The sequence below is a fragment of the Prionailurus viverrinus genome, chromosome B4 (genome assembly GCF_022837055.1).
Source record: "Prionailurus viverrinus isolate Anna chromosome B4, UM_Priviv_1.0, whole genome shotgun sequence".
NCBI lineage: Eukaryota > Metazoa > Chordata > Mammalia > Carnivora > Felidae > Prionailurus > Prionailurus viverrinus.
Genome location: NC_062567.1, coordinates 29,028,842 through 29,054,922, shown reverse-complemented (window position 1 = coordinate 29,054,922; position 26,081 = coordinate 29,028,842). Strand labels below are relative to the sequence as shown.

Here is a 26,081-nt window from a genome sequence, read left to right as displayed (position 1 = left end):
TATATATATATATATATATATATATATACTTATTTTAGAGAACCATGAAATGTTGAGGGGGAAAAGCAGATTACATTCCTGAATGTATCATTTGATTCATGAAAAATTATATATCCCTATGAATATACATGCAAAGGGATGTGTTTTGGGATTCATTAAGAATTTTTGCATCTACAGCACCTGGGTGGCTGAGTTGGTTGAGCATCGCCTTTTGATTTCAGCTAAGGTCATGATTTCAGGGTTCATGAGTTCAAGCCCCTTGTGTAGAGCCTTCTTGGGATTCTCACATGCGCACCCACTCTCGCGCTCTCCCTCTCTCTTTCTCCCCCTCCCCTGCTTATGCTCTCTGTCTTCCAAAATAAATAAATAAAATTTAAAAAAAAGAATTTGGGCCTCCTGGGTGGCTCAGTTGGTTTGAGCATCCAACTTTGGCTCAGGTCATGATTTCAGGGTTCATGAGTTCAAGCCCCGCATTGGGCCCTGTGCTGACAGCTCAGAGCCTATAGCCTGCCTCAGATTCTGTGTCTCCCTCTCTCTCTCTGCCCCTTCCCAACTCATGCTCTGTCTCTCATCTCTCTCAAAAATAAATAAACATTAAAAACTTAAAAATTAATTAATTTAAAAAAAGAATTTTTGCATCTATGTTCAATGAGGTGTATCAGTTACTAGTTTTCTTGTACTGTCATTGGCCTCAAAAAAAAAAAAAAGTGGAGAAATGTTCTCTCTTTTTTGGAAACGGTTTGTACACAGTTGGTATTACTTCTTTCTTAAATGTTTGGTAGAATTTACTAGTGAATCCATCTGAGCCTGGAGGTTTTTTTGTGGGTAGCTTTTAATGAATGAGTTTTATCTTTATTTTAATTATTAATTTTAATTACTAATCTTTAGTGAATATAGGGCTACTCAGATTTTCTCTTTTTTCTTGAGTCACTATTGTTAATGACTTTCAAAGAATTTGTTGTAACAACACCTATGTTGTTATATTTGTTATATTTTTTGTTGTAATATTCCTTTATTTTTTTTAATGGTTGCAAGATCTGTGGTATTGTCCTGTCTTTTTTCTACTAATGGTCATTTTTTTTTTTTCTTTTTCTCTCTCTCTCCCTCTTTCTCCCATAACTGGTCTGGCTACAGGTTTATCAAGTTTCTCATTTTCCAAAGAGGTTTTATTAGGCTTTATTGATTTTCTAATATCTATTCTGTGTTACTATTATTTTGTTTCCTACTTTATCACATTTAACTCCTATATTTATGATTTCCTCCCTTTTACTTTGATTTAATTTGCTACCCTTTTTCTGGCTTCTTAATATGGAGACTTAGATTGATTTTAGCACTTTCTTCTTTTATAACATGAGCATTTAAAATTACGCATTTTCGTCTAAGTATTCTTTTTATCCTACAAATTTTGGCGTATTTTAAAATTTTCATTCAGGTCAAAATGTTTTATAATATGTGATTTCTCCTACCCATAGCCTATTTAATTTGAATGTTTTGTTGTTTGATTTTAAAATATTTTAGGATTTTCTAAATAATTTCAGATAATTCCATGTTTTCAGAAAATGCGATCTATAATTATTTCAATCTTTTTAAATATGATGAAGCGTATTATATGACCCAGCTTTTGATCTATTTTAGTAAATGTTTCATGTGCACTTGAAAAAAATGTGTTTTACTGTTGTTGGGCTAAACATACTATAAATATAAATTAGATCCAGTTGTTTAGTAGGATTGTTCAAATCATCTATATCATTAATGATTTTCTATTTTTTCTATCAAATACTAGGAGAGGGGAAATGAAGTCCTCAACTATACATTTGTCTGTTTCTCTTTGCACTTCTATCAGTTTTTCCTTCATATGTTTTGAAGCTCTGTTTTAGGCACATGCAGATTTAGTATTTTTATGTCTTCTTGATGAACTTCCAAATCTACATTGTTCTTGTTTCTTTTCCTACCTTCTTTTGGGTTGTTTTTTAAAAGCCCATTTTACTTCCACTAGTAGTTAATAAACTATTTCCCTTTGTCCTAATTATTAATGGTTGCTCTAAGATTTACAATATTGTTCTTTAACTTATTCAATCTACATTGAAATAATATTATTCCATGTCTTATATAAGATATGTAAGACTCTTACAATATTATGCTTGCATTTTTCCTCTCTTGTCCTTTGAGCCCTTGTTGTACATTTTATTTCCACATGTGTTATGATGTGCTTTTGTTGTTGTTGTTTTTTGTTTATTTTTGCTTTGATCAGTTACCACTGAAGAAATGAATAAATTGATACAAAAATTATTTTATATTCACATATTGACCATTTCTGGTACTCTTCATTCCTTTGTGTAAATTCAAGTTTTCCATCAGATAGCATTTTCCTTTTGCCTGAAGAACTTTAACATTTCTTCTAGTTCAAGTAGCAGGTGACAAAGTTTCCATTTTTGTTTATTTAAAAGTTTGCTTTTGTTTTGAAGAATATTTTTACTGGATATAGGATTCTAAATTGATTTTTTATTCTTTCAGCATTTTAGAGTCATTTCACTTTTTCTTGCATATATCTGCTGAGAAGTCTGCTATAATTTTTATCTACATTCCTCTGTTTGTAATGTGTTTTCCCCTTCTCTGGCTGCTTTTAAGATATTTCTCTTAATCACTTGTTTTAAGCAATTTTTCTGTGATATACCTCAGTTTGTGATGCAAATATGTGTATTTATTCTGCATGGGATTCCTTGGGCTTCCTGGTGTGTGGTTTATAGTTTTCATTAAATCTGAGAAGTTTTTTAGCCATCTGTTACTCACCTTCCCCTTTCTGGGAACTTGGTTTCATATATGTGAAACGACTTCATATTGTCCCTGAAACTATGTTCACTTTTTTAGCCACCTTATTGAGATATAACTTACAAGCCATAAAATTCAGCTGTTTAAACTGTACAAGCCAATGGTTTTTAATATATTTACAGACTTGTGCATCCATCACCATAATCTAATTTTAGAACCTTTACACATCCCCAAAGGAACCAATTAGCAATCATTCACCATTCCTACTCTCCCTACCCCTTCCAGGTCTAGGCCAGTAATCTGCTTTATGTGTCTGTGGACTTGTCTATTCTAGACATTTCATATAAATCATCATATAATATGCGATCTGTTGCAACTGGCATCTTTCATTTTGAATAATTGAGGTTGGCATATAGTGAGGTTCATCAATGTTGTGTAATTTATCAATACTTCATTCCTTTTTGTCACCAAATAAAATTCCTTGTATGGATATACCCTTGTTTATCCAATCATTAATTGATGGGCATTGTGTGGTTTTCACTTTTTGGTTATTATAAATAATTCTGCTTTGAGAATTATATGTCCACACAAGTGTGGACATATGTTTTCATTTCTCCTGGATAGATATCTAACAGTGGAATTGTTATAGATTGGAATGGGGTAGATATCTAACAGTGGAATGGGATAGATATCTAACAGGGTCATATAGTAACTCCATGTTTAAATTTCAAGGAATGACAAAACTTTTCCAATATGGCTGCACCATTTTACAATTCTCATCCACAATGAATGCGGATTCCAGTTTCTCTACATTCTTATCAACATTTGTTATTGCCTGTTTTTCACTATAGCCTTCCATTGGGTATGAAGTGGCATCTTATTGTGATTTTGATTTGCATGAAGTTCAGTATCTTTTTGTGTGCTTATTGGGACTTTGTGTATATTTTTTGGAGAAATGTCTATTCATGTCCTTTGCCTACTTTAAAACTAGGTTATTTATCTTTATGTTACTGAGTTGTAAGAGTTCTCTACATATTCTGGAAATAAGACATTTATCATATATATCATTTGTAAGTATTTTCTCCCATTCTATGGGTTGTCTTTTTAACTTCATGGTTCCTCACACACAGAGTTTCTGTCACATGAGGAGGGTTCTCCCATGTTATGGAAGGGGTGAGAACACAAATCAGCCCTTAGTGTGAGAATATAGAAAAGATAATACTGTAATATGTCAGATATTGATTTGCCACTGTTAACCGATTTTGAGTCACTTCAGTGCCTTGGCAAACTTGATTTGTGGTATCAAATATTGTTAGCAGCCAGAATCATGGTTGGTGGGAGATCTGTTATATAGAGATTAAATTCAGACATCAAACATCAAGAAGCTATTTCCGGGGCGGCTTAGTAGGTTAAGCATCTGACTTCAGCTCAGGTCATGATCTTACAGTTCGTGAGTTCGAGCCCCGCATTAGACTGTGTGCCGACAGCTCAGATCCTGGAGCCTGCTTCAGATTCTGTGTCTCCCTCTCTCTCTGCCTCTCCCCCACTCACGCTCTCTCTCTCTCATGAATAAATAAACATTAAGAAAAAAAAATTTTTTAAAAGCAGCTATTTCCCTAAAATCTAGGAGTCACCTCATGATCTATACAAAAGAATTAGGTAATTGGCATGGTTAATCTTCAGAAATGCACCTAGGTTCAAAATCATAATTTTTTAAATTCATCTTTAATAAATTTCTCATGTTTAAATGTTAGTCCGTACACTTTGTAACGTAAAACATCCTCTAACCAATACATCAGTTATTGATTTCTTGTCTATCAGAATGCTTTATCAACACATCCTGGTATTCAGTTGTGATTGTACTACACTATCTTGGTATGTTCGGCTTTCATTCCTCATTGCTGCAGTTATTCCCTTAAAAGTAAACAAGAACATAAACAGTTTCATAACCATCTAATAGAGTCCAAAAACCAAGAAGTTTCTTTGGCAAGATACCCATAGGACAACTTAGTAAACAAACAGAAGTATTCCCGCTGAAAAGTATGCTTGTTTGTTTTTTTTATTTTTTGTTTATTTAATTTGCATCCAAATTAGTTAGCATATAGTGCAATAATGATTTGAGGAGTAGAATCCAGTGATTCATCCCCTACATATAACACCCAGTGCTCATCCCAACATATCTTCCTTAGTGCCCCTTACCTATTTAAATAGCCCATTCCCTTACCCACAACCCCTCCAGCAACCCTCAGTTTGTTCTCTATATTTAAAAGTTTTTTATGTTTTGTCTCCCTCCATGTTTTTATATTATTTTTGCTTCCTTTCCCTTATGTTCATCTGTTTTGTATCTTCAGTTCCACATATGAGTGAAGTTATATGATACTTGTCTTTCTCTGACTGACTAACTTCACTTAGCATAATACACTCTAGCCCCATCCATGTTGTCGCAAATGGCAAGATTTCATTATTTTTGATTGCTGAGTAATACTCCAGTGTGTTTGTGTGTGTGTGTGTGTTGTGTGTGTGTGTGTGTGTGTACCACATCTTTATCCATTCATCTGTCAATGGACATTTGGACTCTTTCCTTACTTTTGCTATTGTCAATAATGGTGCTATAACCATTGGGGTGTGAGTGCCCCTTCAAAACAGCACACCTATATTCTTTGGATAAGTACATAGTAGTGTAGTTTCTGGGTGATAGGGTAATTCTATTTTTAATTTCTTCAAGAACCTCCACACTTTTCCAACTGCACCAGTTTGCATTCCCACCAGCAGTGCAATAGGGCTCCTCTTTCTCCACATCCTTGCCAACATCTGTTGTTGCCTGAGTTGTTAATTTTAGCCATTCTGACTGGTATGAGGTGGTATCTCATTGTAGTTTTGATTTCTATTCCCCTGATGATGAGTGATGTTGAGCATTTTTTCATGTGTCAGTTGGCCATCTGGATGTCTTCTTTGGAGAATGTCTACGTATGTCTTTTGCCCATTTCTTCACTGGATTATTTGTTTTTTGGGTATTGAGTTTGATAAGTTCTTTATAGATTTTGGATACTAACCCTTTATCTGATATGTCATTTGCAAATATCTTCTCCCATTCTGTCAGTTGCCTTTTAGTTTTGCTGATTGTTTCCTTTGCTGTGCAGAAGCTTTTTATTTTGATGAGGTCCCAGTAGTTCATTTTTGCTTTTGTTTCCCTTGCCTCCAGAGACATGTTGAATAAGAAGTTGCTGCGGCTGCGGTCAAGGAGGTTTTTGCCTGCTTTCTCCTTGAGGATTTTGATGGTTTCCTGTCTTATGTTTAGGTCTTTCATCCATTTTGAGTTTATTTTTGTATATGGTGTAAGAAAGTGGTCCAGGTTCATTCTTCTGCATGTCGCTGCCCAGTTTTCCCATCACCACTTGCTGAAGAGACTGTCTTTATTCCATTGGATATTCTTTCCTGATTTGTCAAAGATTAGTTAGCCATACGTTTGTGGGTCCATTTCTGGATTCTCTGTTCTGTTCCATTGATCTGAGTATCTGTTTTTGTCCCAGTACCATACTGTCTTGATGATTACAGTTTTGTGATATATCTTGAAGTCTGGAATTGTGATGCTTCCAGCTTTGGTTTTCTTTTTCAGGATACCTTTGGTTATTCAGGGCCTTTTCTGGTTCCATACAAATTTTAGGATTGTTTGTTCTAACTTTGTGAAGAATGCTGGTGTTATTTTGATAGGTAATGCATTGAATATGTAGATTGTTCTGGGTAGTATTGACATTTTAACAATATTTTTTCTTCCAATACATGAGCATGGAATATTTTTCCATTTTTTTGTGTCTTCTTCAATTTCTTTCATAAGCTTTCTATAGTTTTTAGTGTATAGATCTTTCACCTCTTTGGTTGTGGTTATTCCTTGGTATTTTATGGGTTTTAGTGCAATTGTAAATAGGATCAATTACTTGATTTCTCTTTCTGCTGCTTCATTATTGGTGTATAGAAATACAACGGATTTCTATGCTTTGATTTTATAACCTGTGACTTGGCTGAATTCATGGATCAATTTTAGCAGTTTTTTGGTGGAATCTTTTAAAAAATTTTTTTTGTTTAATGTTTATTTATTTTTGAGAGAGACAGAGACAGAGTATGAGTCAGGGAGAGGCAGAGAGAAAGGGAGACGGAATCCTGAGCAGCCTCCAGGCTCTGAGCAAGCTGTCAGCACAGAGCCTGACGCAGGGCTTAAACTCACAGACTGCAAGATCATAACCTGAGCTGAAGTCGGACACTTAACCAACTGAGCCACCCAAGCTCCCCTTGGTGGAATCTTTAAAGTTTGACTTCCTCATTGCTGATTCAGAATCCTTTTATTTCTTATGTTGTCTGATTGCTGAGTCCAGGACTTCCAAAACTATATTGAATAACAGTGGCGAGAGTAGACATCCTTGTGTCTTGTTCCTGACCTTAGGAGGAAAGCTCTCAGTTTTTCTCCATTGAGGATGATATTAGTGGTGGGTCTTTTGTATGTGGCTTTTATGATCTTGAGGTATGATCTTTCTATTTATTCCTACTTTCTTGAAGGTTTTTATCAAGAGAGGATGTTGTATTTAAATGCTTTCTCTGCATCTATTGAGAGGGTCATGTGGTTCTTGTCCTTTTATTAATGTGATATATCACATTGATCAATTTGCAAATATTGAACCAGCCCTGTATCCCTGGTATAAATCCCACTTGATCATGGTGAATAATTTTTTTAATGTATTGTTGGATCCAGTTGGCTAGTATCTTGTTGAGAATTTTTGCATCAATGTTCATCAGCAAAATTAGTCTCAGTGGGGTCTTTGTCTGATTTTGAAATCAAGGTAATGCTGGCCTCATAGAATGAGTTTGGAAAATTTTCTTCCATTTCTATTTTTTGGAACAGCTTCAAAAGTATAGGTGTTAACTCTTCTTTAAATGTTTGGTAGAATTCCCCTGGAAAGTCATCTGGCCCTGGACTCTTGTTTTTTGAGAGGTTTTTGGTTACTGATTCTTTACTGATTATGGGTCTGTTCAAATTTTCTATTTCTTCCCATTTCAGTTTTGGTAGTTTATATGTTTCTAGGAATTTGTCCATTTATTACAGGTTGCCCAATTTATTGGCATATAACTGCTCATAATATTCTCTTAATATTGTGTGTGTTTCTGCAGTGTTGGTTGTGATCTCTCCTCTTTCATTCTTGATTTTATTTATTTGAGTCCTTTCCTCTTTCTTTTTGAACAAACTGGCTAGGGGTTTATCAATTTTGTTAATTCTTTCAAGGAATCAGCTTCTAGTTTCATTGATCTGTTCTACTGTTTTTTGCTTTTTGTCTTTTATAACATTGATTTCTTCTCTAATCTTTATTATTTCTGTCTTCTGCCATTTGGGGTCAATATTTCTTTAAATATGTTTAAAGAAAATTACATGCAAGGAGCACCCAGGTGGCTCAGTCAGTTAAGTGTCTGACTCAGCTCAGGTAATGATCGTGGGTTCAAGCCCCACATGTCAGCCCCTGCTGTCAGCACAGAGCCTGTTTTGGATCCTCTGTCTCCCTCTCTGCCCCTCCCCCACTTTCTCTGTCTCAAAAATAAATAAACATTAAAATTACACCCAATGTTGGCAATAACACTGAAGAGATGAAGAGTATTTTACATTACTCCAGGAAATATAAGTTGGTTCTAACTTTGACAATTTTGCAATCAATACTCATCAAAAGCCTTAGAATATTATAAGCCAGTTAATCCTAAATTTCCATGTCTATGAGTTCACCCAAAAGAAGTAATCATTGATACATTTAAAAAGAGAGATATATGATGGAGCACCTGGGTGGCTCAGTTGGTTAAGTGACCAGCTGACTCTTGATTTCAGCTAGGGTCATGATCTCACAGTTCGGTTTGTGAGATCAAGCTCCACTGTGAGCTGACAGTACAGAGCCTGCTTGGGATTCTCCCTTCCCTCTCTCTTTGCCCCTCCTTCACTCACGCATATGCACTCTCTCTCTCTCTCTCCCTCTCTGTCTCTCTCTGTCACTCTCTCCAAACAAACAAATAAATAAACTTATTAAAAAATACAGCTATATGAGATATGCATTGCAGTAGTGAACATGTGGCTAAGTTCTACCATTAAGGAAATGAGTGAAAAAGAACACAGGGGAAAGGTTCACCTGAGTATCTTCTTTGCAGTATCTGCTCAGGGGAAACCCTCTGTGTCTTTCACTTCCCATCCCTGCCCACTGGCCAGCTCTGCTACTCTGCAGGCAAAATACCACCAAGTGTTCAACAATAGCCTATTGTTAAGTAAATATGATCCATTCAATGGAATATAATGCACCATTAAAAATCATATTAGAAAGGAATATTTAATAACAAGATACACTGTATGTTATTACATATTTTAAAATAATATTACTAAACAATGATTTTATTCCTATTAATAGAAGGGAGAAATGGTACCATTTACACCAAAATGTTCAAAGAGGTTGGGAATACAGGTCATTTTTTTTTCTGTTTATCTCTCTTTCCTAAATTTTCCAAACATTGAATCATCAGAAAAAATTATTCAAAAATGATTCTAGCCCCACACAAAAAAATTGTTTTACTTTCATCTTTGTTATTTAAGCAAAGCAAGTTGTGTGGTATCTTTCTGTGTTCTGAATTGTCTGAGTGGTGTATAGATTGGGCTTTGGGTGTGCCTGGCAGAGTCCATACTAAGGGGAACCATCTGGAGACACTTGCCCATCAAACAGGCAGGAAGTGCAGGCATGAGACTTTGTTGACAGGAAAAACAGGGCTTTTGCGAGACAATGTGAAACAGAAGGGACCTCAGGGAAGTAACAGTTATATGCCCAGTGACCCCAGAAAGCAATGTGTAAGCATTGCTAGCTAACAAGAAGCATAGTTCTGCCTGTAAGCATTACACTTCAGTGACTTGAAGTAATAATGATCAAAGGATTTGCTACATTGTAAAGAATTTTGGGGGGGGGGGGGGAATGGTGTACCATGTGGAATCTAGAGATGAAACTGCAATGCATTTGGCCATTTTCCAGTTTTTGTAACACTTTCACATACATTAGTCCATGAGAACCTATGCAGCCATTTAAGTAAGGTATGACAGGTCTTTTCATCCCTGGTATGTAAATTAGGAAATTGAGGCACAGGGAGGTAAAGGAGCTTGCCCTAGGGCATAGTATACAAGTTGTAGACAAAGAGAAAGTTAAGACCCAAGTTCCTGATTCCCAGTCCGAAGCATAAAACCTAACTAAACAAAAAAGAAGTGCTGCGTTGTAATAATAATAAGTGTGATTCTCCCATTTCCTCAGTTTTTCACTCTCTAAAGTTGTGTTCTCCAAGGCAGGGGTGGGGGCACATACCCCAAGGTAAGATGATTTATTGGGAGGTAAGAGAAAATAGTAGAGCATCTATGGATATCCATTTCATAGCAAGGAAGGAAGGTAGAGGGGGAAAGAGGGAGGGAGAGGAGAATTAGGCTGTATGAATGTTTAATATATAGACTGACCCTGGTATACTCACGCAGTCCTACATTAGACAGCCATGGGTGAAGAATAGGATGTGTGATTCCCTGAAGAAGGTGTGGGGCCCACTTTCTAAAGACAGGAGTTTGCAAAGACCTAGTTAATATGGATTATGTTACATAGCTTTACTAAACAAACCCTCAGCCAAGTACAAGGTAAAAACAATGACAACATAATCAATTCTAATAGGAAATCACCCCAAAATAATTCTAAATTATCAAGAACAACATTTTTTTTAAGTTTATTTATTTATTTTGAGAGAAAGAGAAAGAGAGAGATGAGCAGAGAGAGAGGAAGAGAGAGAATCCCAAGCAGGGATTCTGTGCTGTCAGTGCAGGGCCTGATGAGGGACTCGATCCCATGAATCATGAGATCATGACCTGGGCCAAAATCAAGAGTTGGATGCTTAACTGACTGACCCACCCAGGAGCCCCAAGAACAACATTTGAATTATAAAATTATATCCACATTTTTAGTAATGTGCTCACCCTGGTGAATGATGTACCTTGAGATATTAGCTAATCATGGTAGTATATGTATATAAAATTCAAAATTAAATATGTATATATTGAAACTGAATTCTCAAAAAAAATTATACTACTAGATATAAGCAACCAAAAAAAAAAAAAAAAAGGCTTGGCGGTCACTGTGATAAAGTCAATGAAAAATCTCCACTTCTGTTTGAGTCGGAGGCATGGTCTGAACTGTCCCCACTTCCATTTAAGAAAACTGCAAAAAGATCCCCTCCCCAAAGTTTTTTATGTTAAACCTATCTGTTTCATAATTCAAATTCTCCCTGTCCACGGCCAATCACATGCCTTCAAACATCCCCACACCATTTAATTCTACAAAGAAACAGAGACAACCTTCCTTTGGCCCTGTGTCCCCTTCCACAGTAGGCCTATCCTAATTCTCAACTCCTGGAAGTCTGTAGATTCTCCATCATCTCTGCTCACTCCCTTCCATTCCTCCCCCACCTACTTCTTTCTGTGTGGCCTCTCTCCACCTTCACAATCTACTGAGCCCATGAGCTTCCTTCCTCAAAGAGCCCAAGTGATCACCTTCTGACCTGTCTTATATAGGGTGCCGTTATTTTTTCTATTTTCTTGATTTTCCCATAACTATCCAAAACAATCACTCTCTTTCCCTTTGCAGCCTCTTTTCCTTGTTTTGGCACCTAACCCTATGCATTATCATTGCCTTAGAGATATATCCTTTTTTTCTCCACATGGCTGATTCTCAAATCTTTGTCTCCAGCCTTGACTTCTCATGCATACTCCAATCTCCATTAGCCCAAATGTTTTACAGGGTTCCCAGAGGCAGCTTTAAGCTCAATGTACATAAAACAACAGCAACAAAAAGCCTTCGCCACATATCTTCCTGATTTTCATTGCTTCATCAGAAACATCACTATTTTCAGTACTGCTAGGGCAAGAAATTCTGGAACATTCTGATCCTTCCTCTCTCGTGTACCATCCTCATCCAAGCTGGCACAGAGACCTGGCAATTTGCCTTTAAGGAGTCCCATAGATCTGATGTTTCCTCTTTGTTCTCTTCAGCACACCCTGCTCTGGGCCCTCATCAGCTCACACCTGCATCCATCCTACTTCCTTTGCCTGTCTGCCTTCTCAAGCCAAAATTGACCCTTCTAATGTGCCACTGCCCATTAGGCTGGAGCCAGGCTAAACTCGGTAATAACTTGTTTCATCATGTTTCTCTCTCCAGGGCTTAGGAGCCAGTGAGCTTCCCACTGCCACCAGGTGAAGTCCAAGCACCTTTACTTGCCCTGTGGTGTCTTTCTAAGGAGACCATCCATAGCAATCCCATTTTATCTCTAGCTCCCAGTAGACTCTCTGTTCCCACTAGAATTGGCTTCATTGGTTTCCTGCCCTCCACACCTATTTCAGTCAGCCTTTCACACCTTACACACCCCTCTTTTTGCATGCTCTTCCATCAGATAACCTGTGCTCCAGTCCCAGCTCTGTCATTTATTACCACTGTCACCTTAAAGAAACTAACATCTCTGAACTTCAGTGTCTTCATATGTAAAATGGAGATATGACCACCTAATTCTAGGGGTGTTGAAAGGATTGAATGGCACAATGTATAGAAGGGTTATTTAGCCCAGCACCCAGCACAGAGATCATAACTATGCCTCTTCTTCAGAGTAGCAAAGCATGGTTAGCAAAGTGAATATCATGGGGTAAACGCTCAGTTGGGTGACTGAGTAATAGAAGTAGTAAGTGCTTAGTGTATGTTGGCCTCAACAACCTTCAGCCTCTATTAACATTACCTGACCACAGACCCTGAAAAATTTCATTCTTCTTTAAACTCCTGTGACATTTAAACCCTAACACGTAAAACTTTATGACAGACTCTCTTTTGTAAATCTTTCATGTCTGTTGTCCCATTTCCCCTAGTTTACAAGTTCCTTGAGGACAAGGATGGTGATATCATTATACCTGACATTTATTGAGTGTGAACTATGGGCTAGCACTTTATATTGATAAACTATTTAACCCTCGTAACAACCTGATGACAGCTTGCTGTTGTCGCTGCTGTGTTAGGAATCAGGGAACAGAGGCCTGAAATCCAGGATGCTAGTGAGCAGTAGAGGTGAGACCCTGAAGTCTGGCCCAGGGACCAGGTGTGCTACAGTCTGCTGCTCCCCAGGGCGTGGGATCCCACCCACTGGGGTAGGGATGAGAGTACTCAGTATTTGGTACAATTCCCTTATAGCAGATGGTTGAACTCCCAGACACGTTGTTTAAAACTATTTGAGAGGAGAGGTGCCTGACTGGCTCAGTAGGTAGTGCGTGCATGTGACTCTTGATCTTGGGGTTCTCAGTGCGAGCCCCACGTTGAGCATAGAGATTACTTTTTATAAAAACTATTGAGAGGAAAAGAACCTAAAAAACTATTTGAAATAGAACTGCTGCCACCTTCCTGGCCCCCTAAAGACTAAACTTTTTCTTAAAGAGCATCCTAAAAGAAATCAGAATTATACGCAGAAGCCAAGATTATTGTTGGATGCTTTGCAACCTGAAGGTTGTTATATCATATAGGAAATTGTTATAGTGTAAATGTTTGTGTCCCCTTACAAATTAATATGTTAAGTCCTAATGACCAAAGTGATGATACTAGGAAGCGGGGCCTAGAGGTGATTAGATTATAAAGACTCAGACCTCACGAATGGCATTAGTGCCCTTATAACAGGCCCAAGAGAGCTCCCTAGCCCCTTCCAACATGCAAGGACACAACAAGTGACCCCAAGAGAGTCTTAACCCTACCCTGCTGGCTCTCTGATCTTAGACTTCCAGCCTCCAGCACTGTGAGAAATAAATTTCTATTGTTTATAAAGGACTTAGCCTACAGTATTTTGTTACAGCACCTGAAACAGATGAAGAAATGAAGGAAGAAAGGAAAGAGAGAAGGGAGAAAGGGAATAGAGGAATATGGGAGAAGTAGGGGGAATAGCGAACAGAAAAAAAGGGACACCAGAGAGGAGGACAGATCTTCCCAAATAGCCTCCACCAGTATGGATGTCTCATTCTGAATGACCAACAACCTTCATTAATTGTTGCTTTGCACTTGCCCTTTATTGGTCCCCACAAGGAGGGGAAGAGTTCTACCCTGAGATGCTGGAATGGATGGACTGGAAGCTAGGGAAGAGGCTGCTGGAAACCTAGAGCAGAGGCTGGGGGCATTAATGCCCCACCAGGGAGACCTCTCCTCCACCAGAACTGTCCTGTGAGATTGAAATATTGCACAAGGAAACACAATGGTTGGGGCTGACTGTGCCCGATGATAAATTCAAGATGGTATATAAAACAAGAATTTATTTTTTTAATGTTTATTTATTTCTGAGAGAGAAAGAGAGAGAGCGAGAGAACATGAGTAGGGGAGGGGCGGAAGGAGAGGGGGACAGAGAATCCCAAGCAGTCTCCGTGCTGTCAGTGCAGAGACCCATGTGGGGCTCAAACTCACCAGTTGTGAGATCATGACCTGAGCCAAAACCAAGAGTCAGACGCTTCACCAACTGATCCACCCAGGTGCTGCACAAAACAAGAATTTAAAGTGCAAACTCACACAGGATGTTTTCCAACCCTAGAAACTCACTTTGAAAAATATGAGTGGATTTCATGCACCTTTTATCAACCAGTTTCATGGTAGAAATGAAACACAGTGTAAGTGATCCCAAGCATATCTGTGGACTTTTATAAGGGGCCAGACTGGCACCATAGTCCCAAGGGTTGTCACTTCTAAAGATCATGTATCAAGAACCTCTAAAGATTGTGTATCAGGACCCAGATTCCAATCAGAGAATTTCATGTCATCGGTGTAAAGGCCACCAAACAAATATCTTTTCCAGATGAACATATACCTAGAAGCATCCACATATCCCAATTATCAACACTCAAATACAGAAAGATAGTATGACTGTTCTTTAGTTCTTACAGATGCAGAAAATAAGGAGAATTCAGAAAATGAAGCATGGCAGCAAACCATGGGCAGCCTAAACCTCACCTAATCTCTGCCTTGAGCAGCAGTTCTGTTAAAACTATACCAGATGCTGCAACATTAGTTGGTTACAATGAACTCACTATTAGCTCCTGTCACTGGAATAAACAACAAGTGTGCAGTTTTTTCAAAACCAAATTGTTTTGCATCTAATATCTACTTCATTTTCCTGCTCCCTCAAGCCTCTCCTGAAACCAATTTGATAATATCCACTACATTTTAAGGAGTGTTGTTTCACACTGCAAAGGGTAACAGCATGGATTTTTATAATCTACGTCTTAGCAGGAGGGAATTACAGCATACCCGCAGGAAAGTTTTCTCTTGCACAATAAACGGAAAGCTTTGTAAATATAAAATAACAATTTGCATTAAAAGGTGCATGTTTAAATTTGGTATTTCCAGTTATATAAAGGGGAAGTTAATTCCAGCAAAACGACAATCGGCCACAACCTTTCCATAACAACTCTGGCTGTGGTTTTCTCCAAGCAATGTAAGGATTCATATTTTTCCAGAAGAGACAGTAGGGAATCCCTCGTGAATTGTTCCTTAGATTTTTAGTTCAGTACGACCCAACACTTCTGTATTAGACTCCAAAATACTACATGTAGCTGTAATAATACCAGTAATGAGTCACTATCTTTAGATCAAATTACACTTGAATTAATTATCTTCCATCTACCTCCTTTCTTTGGCTCCTCTTCCTCTGATCTGAGCATCTGATATTCCCAGCCTCTAACGTCACCATTCCCTCTTACAGCCTAGTTGTTTCCAGCTGTGGCAATTTTGCTCCCCAGGAGACATTTGGCAATGTCTGAAAAACATTTTTGGTTGTTGCACCTGCAGAGTGCTACTGGTATCTAGTGGCTAGAGGCTAGGGATTTTGCTAGACCTCCCACAATGCACAAGGACAGGCCCCCAACTGGGGGTTTAAATATATTCATCTCACTTCCCAAAGTGGTGTTGGTTTGCGCTGTTCCACAGGGCAGTGCACACACCTTTAACGCTGGGGCCAGGGTGTGGCCCCAGGGCGCCTGGGTGGCTCAATCGGTTAAGTGTCTGACTCTTGGTTTCAGCTCAGGTCATGATCTCATGGTTCATGCGTTCCAGCCCTGCATTGAGCTCTGTGCTGACACATGTGGAGTCTGCTTGGGATTCTCTCTCTCCCTCTCTCTCTGCCTCTCCCTGCCATCTCAAATAAATAAATAAGTTTTAAAAAAATCTGGTCCCAAATGTCCATAGTTCCAAGGTTGAAAAACCCTGCAATAACCTAACCAAAACATTAAAAAAAAAAAAAAAGCCTTCTCAAGAATCTGCAGTGGATCCTTACTTATTACACTATACATTTTAACTTCCTCAGCTTTACTTTCAACAACTTCTAACGTACAACTTTTAACCATAACTAAATAAATATCTGATGAACTTCTATCATGTGAGGAGCTGCAAAGATACCAGAAGAGTCAGAGAGGTTGGTACCCTCTAGAAGTTCAGCCTCTGATGCAGGATACAGATCATTGACAAGGTGTCTAGTACAGGGCTAGCACCCGGTAGGTAAGAGGAATGGTCTCTCTCCTGCTCCTGGTTAACTCTCATCCCAGGCAGACCGTGATGAATGCCCTGTACAGAGCAATGGAAGCTTGCTTCCCACTATTCCCCATATAAACCCAACTCTTGGCTTTCTTGCAAAGAGATCAGGGCACAACATTCAGATTTCTCAGTGAGTAGTGACTGTGCACTAAGCGTTCTCCGCTCCTTTCTAGCCCCGCTTGAGGATTTGTATGCAGCCAGCAAGGCCTGTGGAACAGCGCAAACCAACACCACTTGGGAAGTGAGATGAATGTATTTAAACCTATATCACTAAACTTCCATTGATCAAAATCCCCAGGAAGAAAAAAAAAACATTTGTAAGTCCAATGTGCATTTGTTTTATGAGAGAGGACTATCATAGAATAGTCCTCTCCCATATTATATCATAGAAACTCATGGTTTTCATTTTCTCTTCCTCCCTTGTCTCTTTAATTCCTAATAAATTATTTTGGTTATACTGATTTAAGAATATGGTACCTATAATAAGCATTTATATTTGGACTTCTCAAAATGCAATTTTCTACTCAGGCTTGATTATCTTTTAGTGTGCATGGTCACTCCACTCTTACTGCTAATTGAGGAATTAATGTTGTTGTCAATGGCTATGATCTAGATTGAATTTGTCAACCATAAATTGTTCCTCCTGAGATGCCTTTGGGTGTTCCCAAATTATTTATCTCAGATTGACAGCTTTGTTCTTGATTTCAAAATATTAACAAAGTATTAACCTGTTTTGATAGAAAGATAGCAATAAAAACTTGCTTCTGGACAGAAGAGAAGACTTTGTATGTCAGATTCACATATCTCAGGTGTTGAAGAAATGAGAAGAGACATTCAATGCATAAAAGCTCTGCGCAGCGAAGAACTATCTGCAAAATGATGATTACAATTCACCACAGACCTTCATTCTCCTGGGTAGGACATAAATGATTCCACTCTAGGATATTTCCAGGGATGTCTTTATACCCTCTTTCAGACATCTTTTTCTAGTGTTGATGAAAACATATTCATATTTCAGTTTATATTCATAGTTGGGCCTCCATCATGTCTAAACATAGTGACCATAAATCTATTAAAAAAGGGATATTATGCCTGTGTTCAGGTAATGGTTGTTCTGAAAGCTAATAGAGTGTCCTATTTTTTTTCCTATTTTTTTTTCTTTTTTGCTAGTAGAGTGTTCTAATCAAGATCTTAGCTCTAAGGCCAGCCAGACTGTCTGAGTTTGAATCCTGATCCTGCCACTTACTAGCTGTGTGACCTCTCTAGAGAGGTCTTTCCTCCAATTGTCTTAACATCAATCTATCAATCTTTTCCTGCTTCAATAGCTATAAAGGAGGTTAAAAGTAGAACCTATCTCATGGGGTTGTGTTGGGCCCTAAATCAGTCATAAAAGGGGCTAACTAGCACATAATTGACATTCAATAAATGGTAGCTTTTATTTCATCATGTGTGCATAGGCAATATCCATTCATTATGCGCTCATTCTTCAAAATGAAAAAATTTCTGGGGCAATTGGGTGGCTCAGTCAGTTAAGCATCTGGCTGTTAGTTTTGGCTCAGGTCATGATCTCAAGATTCATGGGTTCTGACCCTGCATCAGGCTCCAAGCTATCAGCTTGGAATCTGCTTTGTTCTCTCACTCCCTGTCATTTATACTATCTCTCTCTCCTTCTCAAACGGAATAAACTTAAAAAAAAACTGAAAGAATTTCCTGGAGCACCTGGGTGGCTCAGTCGGTTAAGTGTCCCACTCTTGATTTTGGCTCAGGTCATGATCTCGTGGTTTGTGAGTTTGAGCCTCCATGACAGGCACTGCGCTGACAGCCTGGAGCCTGCTTGGGATTCTCTTTTTCCTTCTCTCTCTGCCCTTCCCCTGCTGGTGTTCTCTCTCTCTCTCAAAATAAATGAATAAACTTAAAAAAAATTTTCCTGATTATAGTTGTTACAGATACTAATTGTAACAAAATAGTAATGACATAAACAGACATGAAAAAAGGAAGTAAAAGTCCTTTCTGACCCTTCCCCTTAAAAATAACCACTGTTAAGAGCTTGGTATAGATCTTTCCAGACATTTTTATGCATAAGCTCATTCAGACATACACACACACATACCCGCACATACACAGGCTTATACATTCATACCCATGTACATGAGCTAATATTTTTCTTTCAGGTTTCTGGGTTTGGTTTCCTCTCCTTTAAAATTGTGAATATCTTCTCTTCAGTGACTTAACTTTTTTAATGTTTATTTATTTACTTTGAGAGAGAGAGAGAGAGAGAGAGAGAGCACAATCTGGGAAGGGGCAGAGAGGAAAAGAGAATCCCAAGCAAGCTTCACACTGTCAGGGTGAGCCCAATGCAGGGTTCAATCTCATGAATTCTAAGATCATGATCTGAGCCAAAATCAAGAGTCAGACACTTAACCTACTGAGTCACCCTGGTACCTCCTCAGTGATTTATCTTTATGTTTAACTCTAATCCTTTTGGACTTTATTTTTGTATGTATTATGAAATAAGAATACGATATTTCCCCACATGGTTATCCCATTATTTTAGCACCAATTATTAAACAATTCCTTTCTTCCCTCATTGATTTGAAATGCTAATTTTAACATATACTAAATTCTTATATATTTAAGAGTCTATTTCTAGACTCTATTCTCTTCCATTCATCTATCAATCCATTCCTGCCTCGATAACACACTGTTTTAATTATACTGATTTTATAATATATTTTGGTATTTGTATAGTAATCTCTACCTCTTCTTAGCAAAATCATAGTTATTTTTTTAATTTCACAGATACTGGAATTCACTGAGGTAAGAAAAATAGGGAGTCACTATGAGTCAACTACTCAGAGAGTATTATATAAACTGAACTTTATCAATAAGGATAGGATCATATTGTTACCAGAAGTAACTGAGAAATGTTTTTAAAAAATATAAAGTCCCCAAATAGATATTTGGTGCTTCCCACTGCTGTATAAAAAATACCATTTCTTTATCAGTAATTTGAAACTTGGGCAAATGAAATCTATCTAATCTTAGTTTCCAGTAAGGATAGGAAAAAAGAAGATAAATTTCCATTATAAGACAAGTTTAGGCTAATACATATTGGAATTTCCTAGTTATGAAGAGAGCATACTTGAGTTATGTTATCTTTTTTACTGTAAATTCTTAAGAAAGGCTCAGCTCACTACTTGCACAAAAGTGGCATGAATGTAGTTCTTTCACCCAACAAGAAATGGGACTGAAAAACCTCCTGTCCAATACCTAAGTCACTCTGAGATTGTGATGTTTCTGTTGTTTAAAGTCACATTTTTATTCTATTTAGGAGCCAATGAATAAAATTACATACACTAAATACTAATTAATAATAAAAATGTGGTGAAAACTAGCTTGAATAGCTATTAGCTTGAATAAATAATAGGCCTTGTATCACTTGTCTGAGAAAACCTCCTATTTAGCCTAAAAGTTCTTCAAGCAGTATATCTGCAAGCATATTTTACCCTCTGAGAAAGCAATTACTAAGTAGTAGAAAGGAATGAACATGTATTTCCATGTTATATATGGTAACAATAAATAAAAAATAGATCATATAGGCAAATGCAAAAATAAAGCTATAAGAAATACAAATATAACCAAAGAGTAAACAAATGCTTCTGACCTGAAGCAGTAACTGGTACTGGATTTGTTCTACTGTAACAAACAACAGGACACCAGAGAAGATACATAAAACAATTGTTTTCAGACAGTGAATAACAGAGGAAGCAGAACTATAACCCCTGAGAGAAGCGATACAAATAAAGTGAGGCTTGTGATGGTCCCAGTTTTCTTTCAGGAGCTACTTTTTGGATTGTGATGCAGGGAAGGGTAATTCTAGGAGAACATGGCAACTTTGTTGAATTGAGGAAACAGTGATCAGAGTTAGGGAGGCTGAGGCAGCTGGAATCTTCAGGACAGAGTACCAGAAACGAGTAAGCTAGGCAGAGCAAGAGCTAGAAATCTGAAGAGGATCCCCCTTGCATCTTTGGTTAATACACAGAGTAAGACTCTATGAGGCCAGGCAGAGAACATTAGTGAAGGAGCTCTAAGATGAACAACCCCCAGAGCTCACAGAGATCTGCAAGCTGTTCAAATTCTGACCAAAGAGAAGGACCGTGGAAGTACAGTTGACCCTTTAACAACATGGGTTTGAACTACACAGGTACACTTACACATGGACTTATTTTTGATAAATACAATACAGTACTGTAAATGCATTTTTCTTATGTTTTTCTTAATAATATTTTCTTTTCTCTAGCTTACTTTATTGTGTGAATACAGTATATAATACTATAACATACAAAATATGTGTTAGTCTTCCTGTCAACAGTAGGCTATTAATTAGTAGTAAAGTTTTGGGACTCAAAAGTTTTATGTGGATTTTTGACTGCACTATGAGAGGGGTTGGATCAGTGCCCATACCCCAGTGTTCTTCAAGGGTCAACTACACATTGATGAAAATTCTTACATTATTGCAGAAGTGGCACACCACTATTTAAAGGTACACTAATAATTTAAGATGCATGCCATAAACCTTATACAACCATTAAAAAGTAAAATGAAATAATATAATAAATTAGTTAATGGAGGACGTAAAATGGAATACTAAAAAATATTCAATTAATCCAACAGATAGGAAAAGAAGAAAAAAGAAAGTATATAGGGCAAGTAGAAAACAAATAGCAAAACAGTAGATTTAAACCTAACCATATCAATAATTACACTTAATGAAGATGGACTAAATTTTCCCATTAAACGTCAGAGGGGCCCCTGAGTGGCTCAGTCAGTTAAGCATCTGACTTCAGCTCAGGTCTTGATCTAACCACTCGCGGGTTCGAGCCCGGTGTCGGGCTCTGTGCTGACAGCTCAGAGCCTGGAGCCTGCTTCAGATTCTGTGTCTCCCTCTGTCTGTGCCCCTCCCCTACTCACACTCTGTCTCTCTCTCTCTCTCTCTCTCTCTCTCTCTCTCTCTCTCAAAAATAAGTAAACATTAAAAAAATAAATAAGTAAAAAGTCAGAGATTGTCCAACTGGATAATAAAGTCTAACTACATTCTGTCCACAAGAAATTCACTGTGAATGTACAGACAGAGGAAAAATATAAGTAAAAGGATGGAAAAAGATATACCATGTAAACATGAAACATAAGAAAAGTGGAATGACTATCTTCATATTAGACAAAGTAGACTTTAGAACAAGGAATACTCCCAGAGATAAAGAAAGATGTTTTATAATAAAATGTCAAGTCACTAAGAAGAAATGACATTCCTAAATGGGAATACACCCAATTGCTTCAAATTACATGAAGGAAAAACTGACAAAATGGAAAGAAAAAGACAAATCCACAATTAGAGTTGGATATTTCAGCACCTCTCTCCACAATTAAAAGAAATAGTAGACAGAAAAGTAAGTAGGAATATAGACAACTTGAATAATTCTGTCAAATAACTGAATCTAATTGACTTTTATAGAACACTTCTCCCAGCAATGGCAGACTTTACAGTATAATCAGTGCCAGTGGAACATTTACCATATACTGGGCCGTAAAACTAGTCTCAATAAATTCAACAGGATGGAAATCACATGGAGGACTTCTCTGACAAAATGCAACTTGACTAGAAATCAATAACTGAAAGGTATCTGCAAATTACAAAATATCTGGAAATTAAACCATGAGTCACAAAAGAAATGAGAAGAGAAAAAGAGAAAATATTTTTCAAAGTTTGTGGGATGCGGCTAGCTAAAGCTTGGCTTTAGAGAGAATTTTATTGTACTTTTGTACTGTAAAATTCCCATTTGTTTTGAAAAATAATTTCTATACCTTTATACATATTCTTTATTTGATGTGACATTGTCATCATAGCTTCTTTGTTAAGCTGTCTGCTTCATTTGGTATTATACATAAATATTGGGCTTCACTAATTGCTAGATGATTGCTCTGTTGTTCTACAAATTGTCCTGGGGAGGTAAAAGGCCATGGCTCAAGTGCCACAGAGTCTGGCTGTTCTTACAGATATTTAATAAATTTTTTTGAATAAATGTTTCTTCATTTGATATATTCCCTCAGGACAATTACTATTTACCAGTTATGGTTGTTTCACTGGGGAACAGGTACCTGGAGTGCCTCAGATAACCATTCCAGAAGAACCCCCACACTATTTTTCCACAGTGGCTGCACCAGTTTGCATTCTCTTTCCAAAGGGAAAGAGAGTTCCCTTTCTTGTGGGATACCATTAAGTACACCAACATACATGTAACAGAAGTACCAGAAGGAGAGGGGAAAGGAGCAGAAAAAAAATTAGACAAAATGATGACTTGAAAACATCCCAAATTTTATTTTTAAAAATCTACACACTTGGGGAACCTGGGTGGCTCAGTCAGTTAAGCGTCCGACTTCAGCTCAGGTCATGGTCTCCCAGTCCATGGGTTTGAACACCGTGTAGGGCTTTGTGCTGACAGCTCAGAGCCTAGAGCCTTCTTTGGATTCTGTTTCTCCCTCTCTCTCTTTCTGCCCCTCCCCCACTCACACTGTCTCTCTCTGTCTCTCAAAAATGAATAAATGTTAAAAAGATAAATAAAATAAAAATCTACACACTGAAGAAATTCAAAGAACTCAAAGTATGATAGAGGCTATATAGCAGTAATATCTATATCTCACTGGAATTAAGCTAGTGTAAGTCTAAAGTAGGTTCTAATATGTTAAGATGTATTTAGTAAACCCTAGAGAAACCACTAAAAAAATAATTAAGAAAACAGTGAAAAATATTGTTAAAAGAAGTAAAATGTTCCACTAGAAAATATTTACGTAAAACAAAGAAAGTAGTATAGGAAGAAAAAAGGAACAAAAAAGATGAGACATATCGAAAACAAAATGTAAAATAGCATATGTAAGTTCAACTATATCCATAATAAATTAAATGTGAGTGTACTAATCAATCAATCAAATAGCCAAGACTGTCAGGCTGAAAAAAAAGACTAAAAGAAAAAATATATATATATATTCTGTCAGTTTTGCATTTTGGTGGCTCTGTTGGTAAATGCATATATATGTTTATAATACAATTATATAAAAATATATGCCTATAATACAGGTAAACATTTATGTTTATAATTGTATTATAAGCGTAAGTTTAAAAAAAATTATGTTTTTATAATACAATTATAAACATGTTTGTAAAAAATCGTGCTTTTATAATATAATTATATAAACATATGTTTATAATATGCTGTTGTTTATACTACAATTATAAACCTATATGTTTATAATACAATTATAAACATGTTTCTAAAAAATCATGTTTTGAGAAGGAGGGCATTTGTTGGGATGAGCACTGGGTGTTGTATGTAAGCAATGAATCACGGGAACCTACCTCCAAAACCAAGAGCACACTGTATTCACTGTGTGTTAGCTAACTTGACAATAAATTATATTAAATAAATAAATACATACATACATAAATACATAAATAAACTTCAAAAAATCATGTTTTTATAATACAATTATATAAACATATATGCACCTACCAACAGAGCCACCAAAATGCAAAAACTGACAGAATTAAAGAGAGAAATAGACAATTCAACAGTAATAGAGGCTTCAGTACTCCACTGTCGATAATAGAATAACTAGAAAGAAGATAAACAAGGAAACAGAAACTTCAACATTTATAAACCAACTATACTTAAAAGACCTTTATTGGCCACCCAAACAACAGCAAAATACATATTATTCTCCAGTGCACATTCACCAGGATAGATCATTGCTAGACTATAAAACAAGTATCAGTAAATTTTTAAAAATTTAAATTATATAAAGTATATTCTACAGCCATAATGGGGTGAAAGAGGAAAATCAATAACAGAAAGAAATTGGGGACTCACAAATATGTGGAATTAAATAATATATTCCTAAATAACTAATGTATCAAAATAGAAATAACAAGGAAGATATAAAAATACTTTGAAAGGAATCAAAATGAAGCTACATTTGCCAAAAATTATGTAATGCAGCTAAAATAGTACTTAGAGAGTTATAAATGTAAACACCAAATTTAAAAAGAAGAAATATCTTACATTGATAACCTAAACTTCCACCTAGAAACACTATGGAAAAGAAAGCAAAATGAACCTGAAGCAGACAAAAGGAAAGAAATAACAGAGATTAGAGCATAGATAAATAAAATGGAAAATTGAAAAACAGCACAGAAAAATTTAAAGGATCAATTTGGCTCTTTGAAAAGAAAAGAAAATTGACAAATATTTAGCTAGTCTGACCACACAAAAAGAAAAAGACTCAGATTGAAATAATAAAAAATGAAAGGGGGCACAATACTACTAACTTATAGAAATTTTAAATTTTTTTTTCAACGTTTTTTATTTATTTTTGGGACAGAGAGAGACAGAGCATGAACGGGGGAGGGGCAGAGAGAGAGGGAGACACAGAATCAGAAACAGGCTCCAGGCTCTGAGCCATCAGCCCAGAGCCCGACGCGGGGCTCAAACCCACGGACCGCGAGATCGTGACCTGGCTGAAGTCGGACGCTTAACCGACTGCGCCACCCAGGCGCCCCGAAATTTTAAAAGATTATAAGGAAGAGTCACTTGTCAGCCAAAGATGGCTGCACTCAGGCTAGTTGAGCAAAGGTTGGAGTGAGCCCCCATTCACTCAGCCCCCTGTCAGAGGAGGACTGGTGGAGGCACCAACTGCTGTGCAGAGAGCATAAGGCTCAAGATGGATAATCGTGAACCAGATGATATTGTCAAGGAAATTTAATTTTCAGTACCATAACCAGAAAAATTAATGAACTCCCAGAAGCAGAAAGGAATCTCTTTGAACATGGATCAACATATATTGGATTTAATGCTGCTTTCTGTGGTCTAAGAGCAAATAGTCTTTATCAACACATCTTAAATGTGACACAGGCTCATATAGCTGCTGGCTTACCAATCGCAGTGATCCCATTTATTACAGCACATGCATCTTACAATGGTTTTGTAAATTTACCTTTGAATACAGATGATTTGACTTGTGAAACCTGTACCATAACACAGGTCTTATATCCTGTTTTCTTGGTGATACCTATGAATGGTTGCAGAGCAGTTAGATATGAACCAGCCCTGCTACCAGAGAAAGAAAGCATCTTAACTTATCGGACTAGAATTTCTAAGCCTGTCTTTAGAAAGATGTTACTTCCGATTTGCTCTGACTGTGTTTGTAGCATACCTTGGATCTAGACAATATAAACTAATTAGAAAGTCTCTTCAGTTACCTGAAACTGGCCTGGAAATTCAGTGACTGTTAAACAAATGTGCACACAAAAATAAAATTATAATGTATGATTAAACATCTAGGTGTGAATTTTAAAAAGATTATAAGGAATACTATGAATAACTGTATGCTAACGAATTAAATAAGTAGAAGAGACAAATGCCTAAAAGAGACACGGAAAAATTGACTATTGAAATTGAATTAAAAAAGAAATAGAAAACTCAAATAGACCTATAACAAGTAAAAAGATAGAGGTATAATTAGAAAACTACCAAAATAAAATTTTCAGGCCCAGTTATCTTCACTAGTGAATTCTACCAAACACTGAAATAAGAATTAATACCAACTCTTCACAGACTCTTCAAAAAAATAGAA

General features: G+C 36.9%; 1 protein-coding gene and 1 pseudogene across 2 annotated transcripts in view; one reads left to right on the top strand and one right to left on the bottom strand.

Moving 5' to 3' along the window:
* Window positions 1–26,081, bottom strand: part of CCNY (cyclin Y) — a 319,192-nt gene that overhangs the window by 245,499 nt on the left and 47,612 nt on the right. The window lies entirely within an intron of this gene.
* On the top strand, window positions 25,170–25,875 carry LOC125170784 (transmembrane protein 126A-like; annotated as a pseudogene).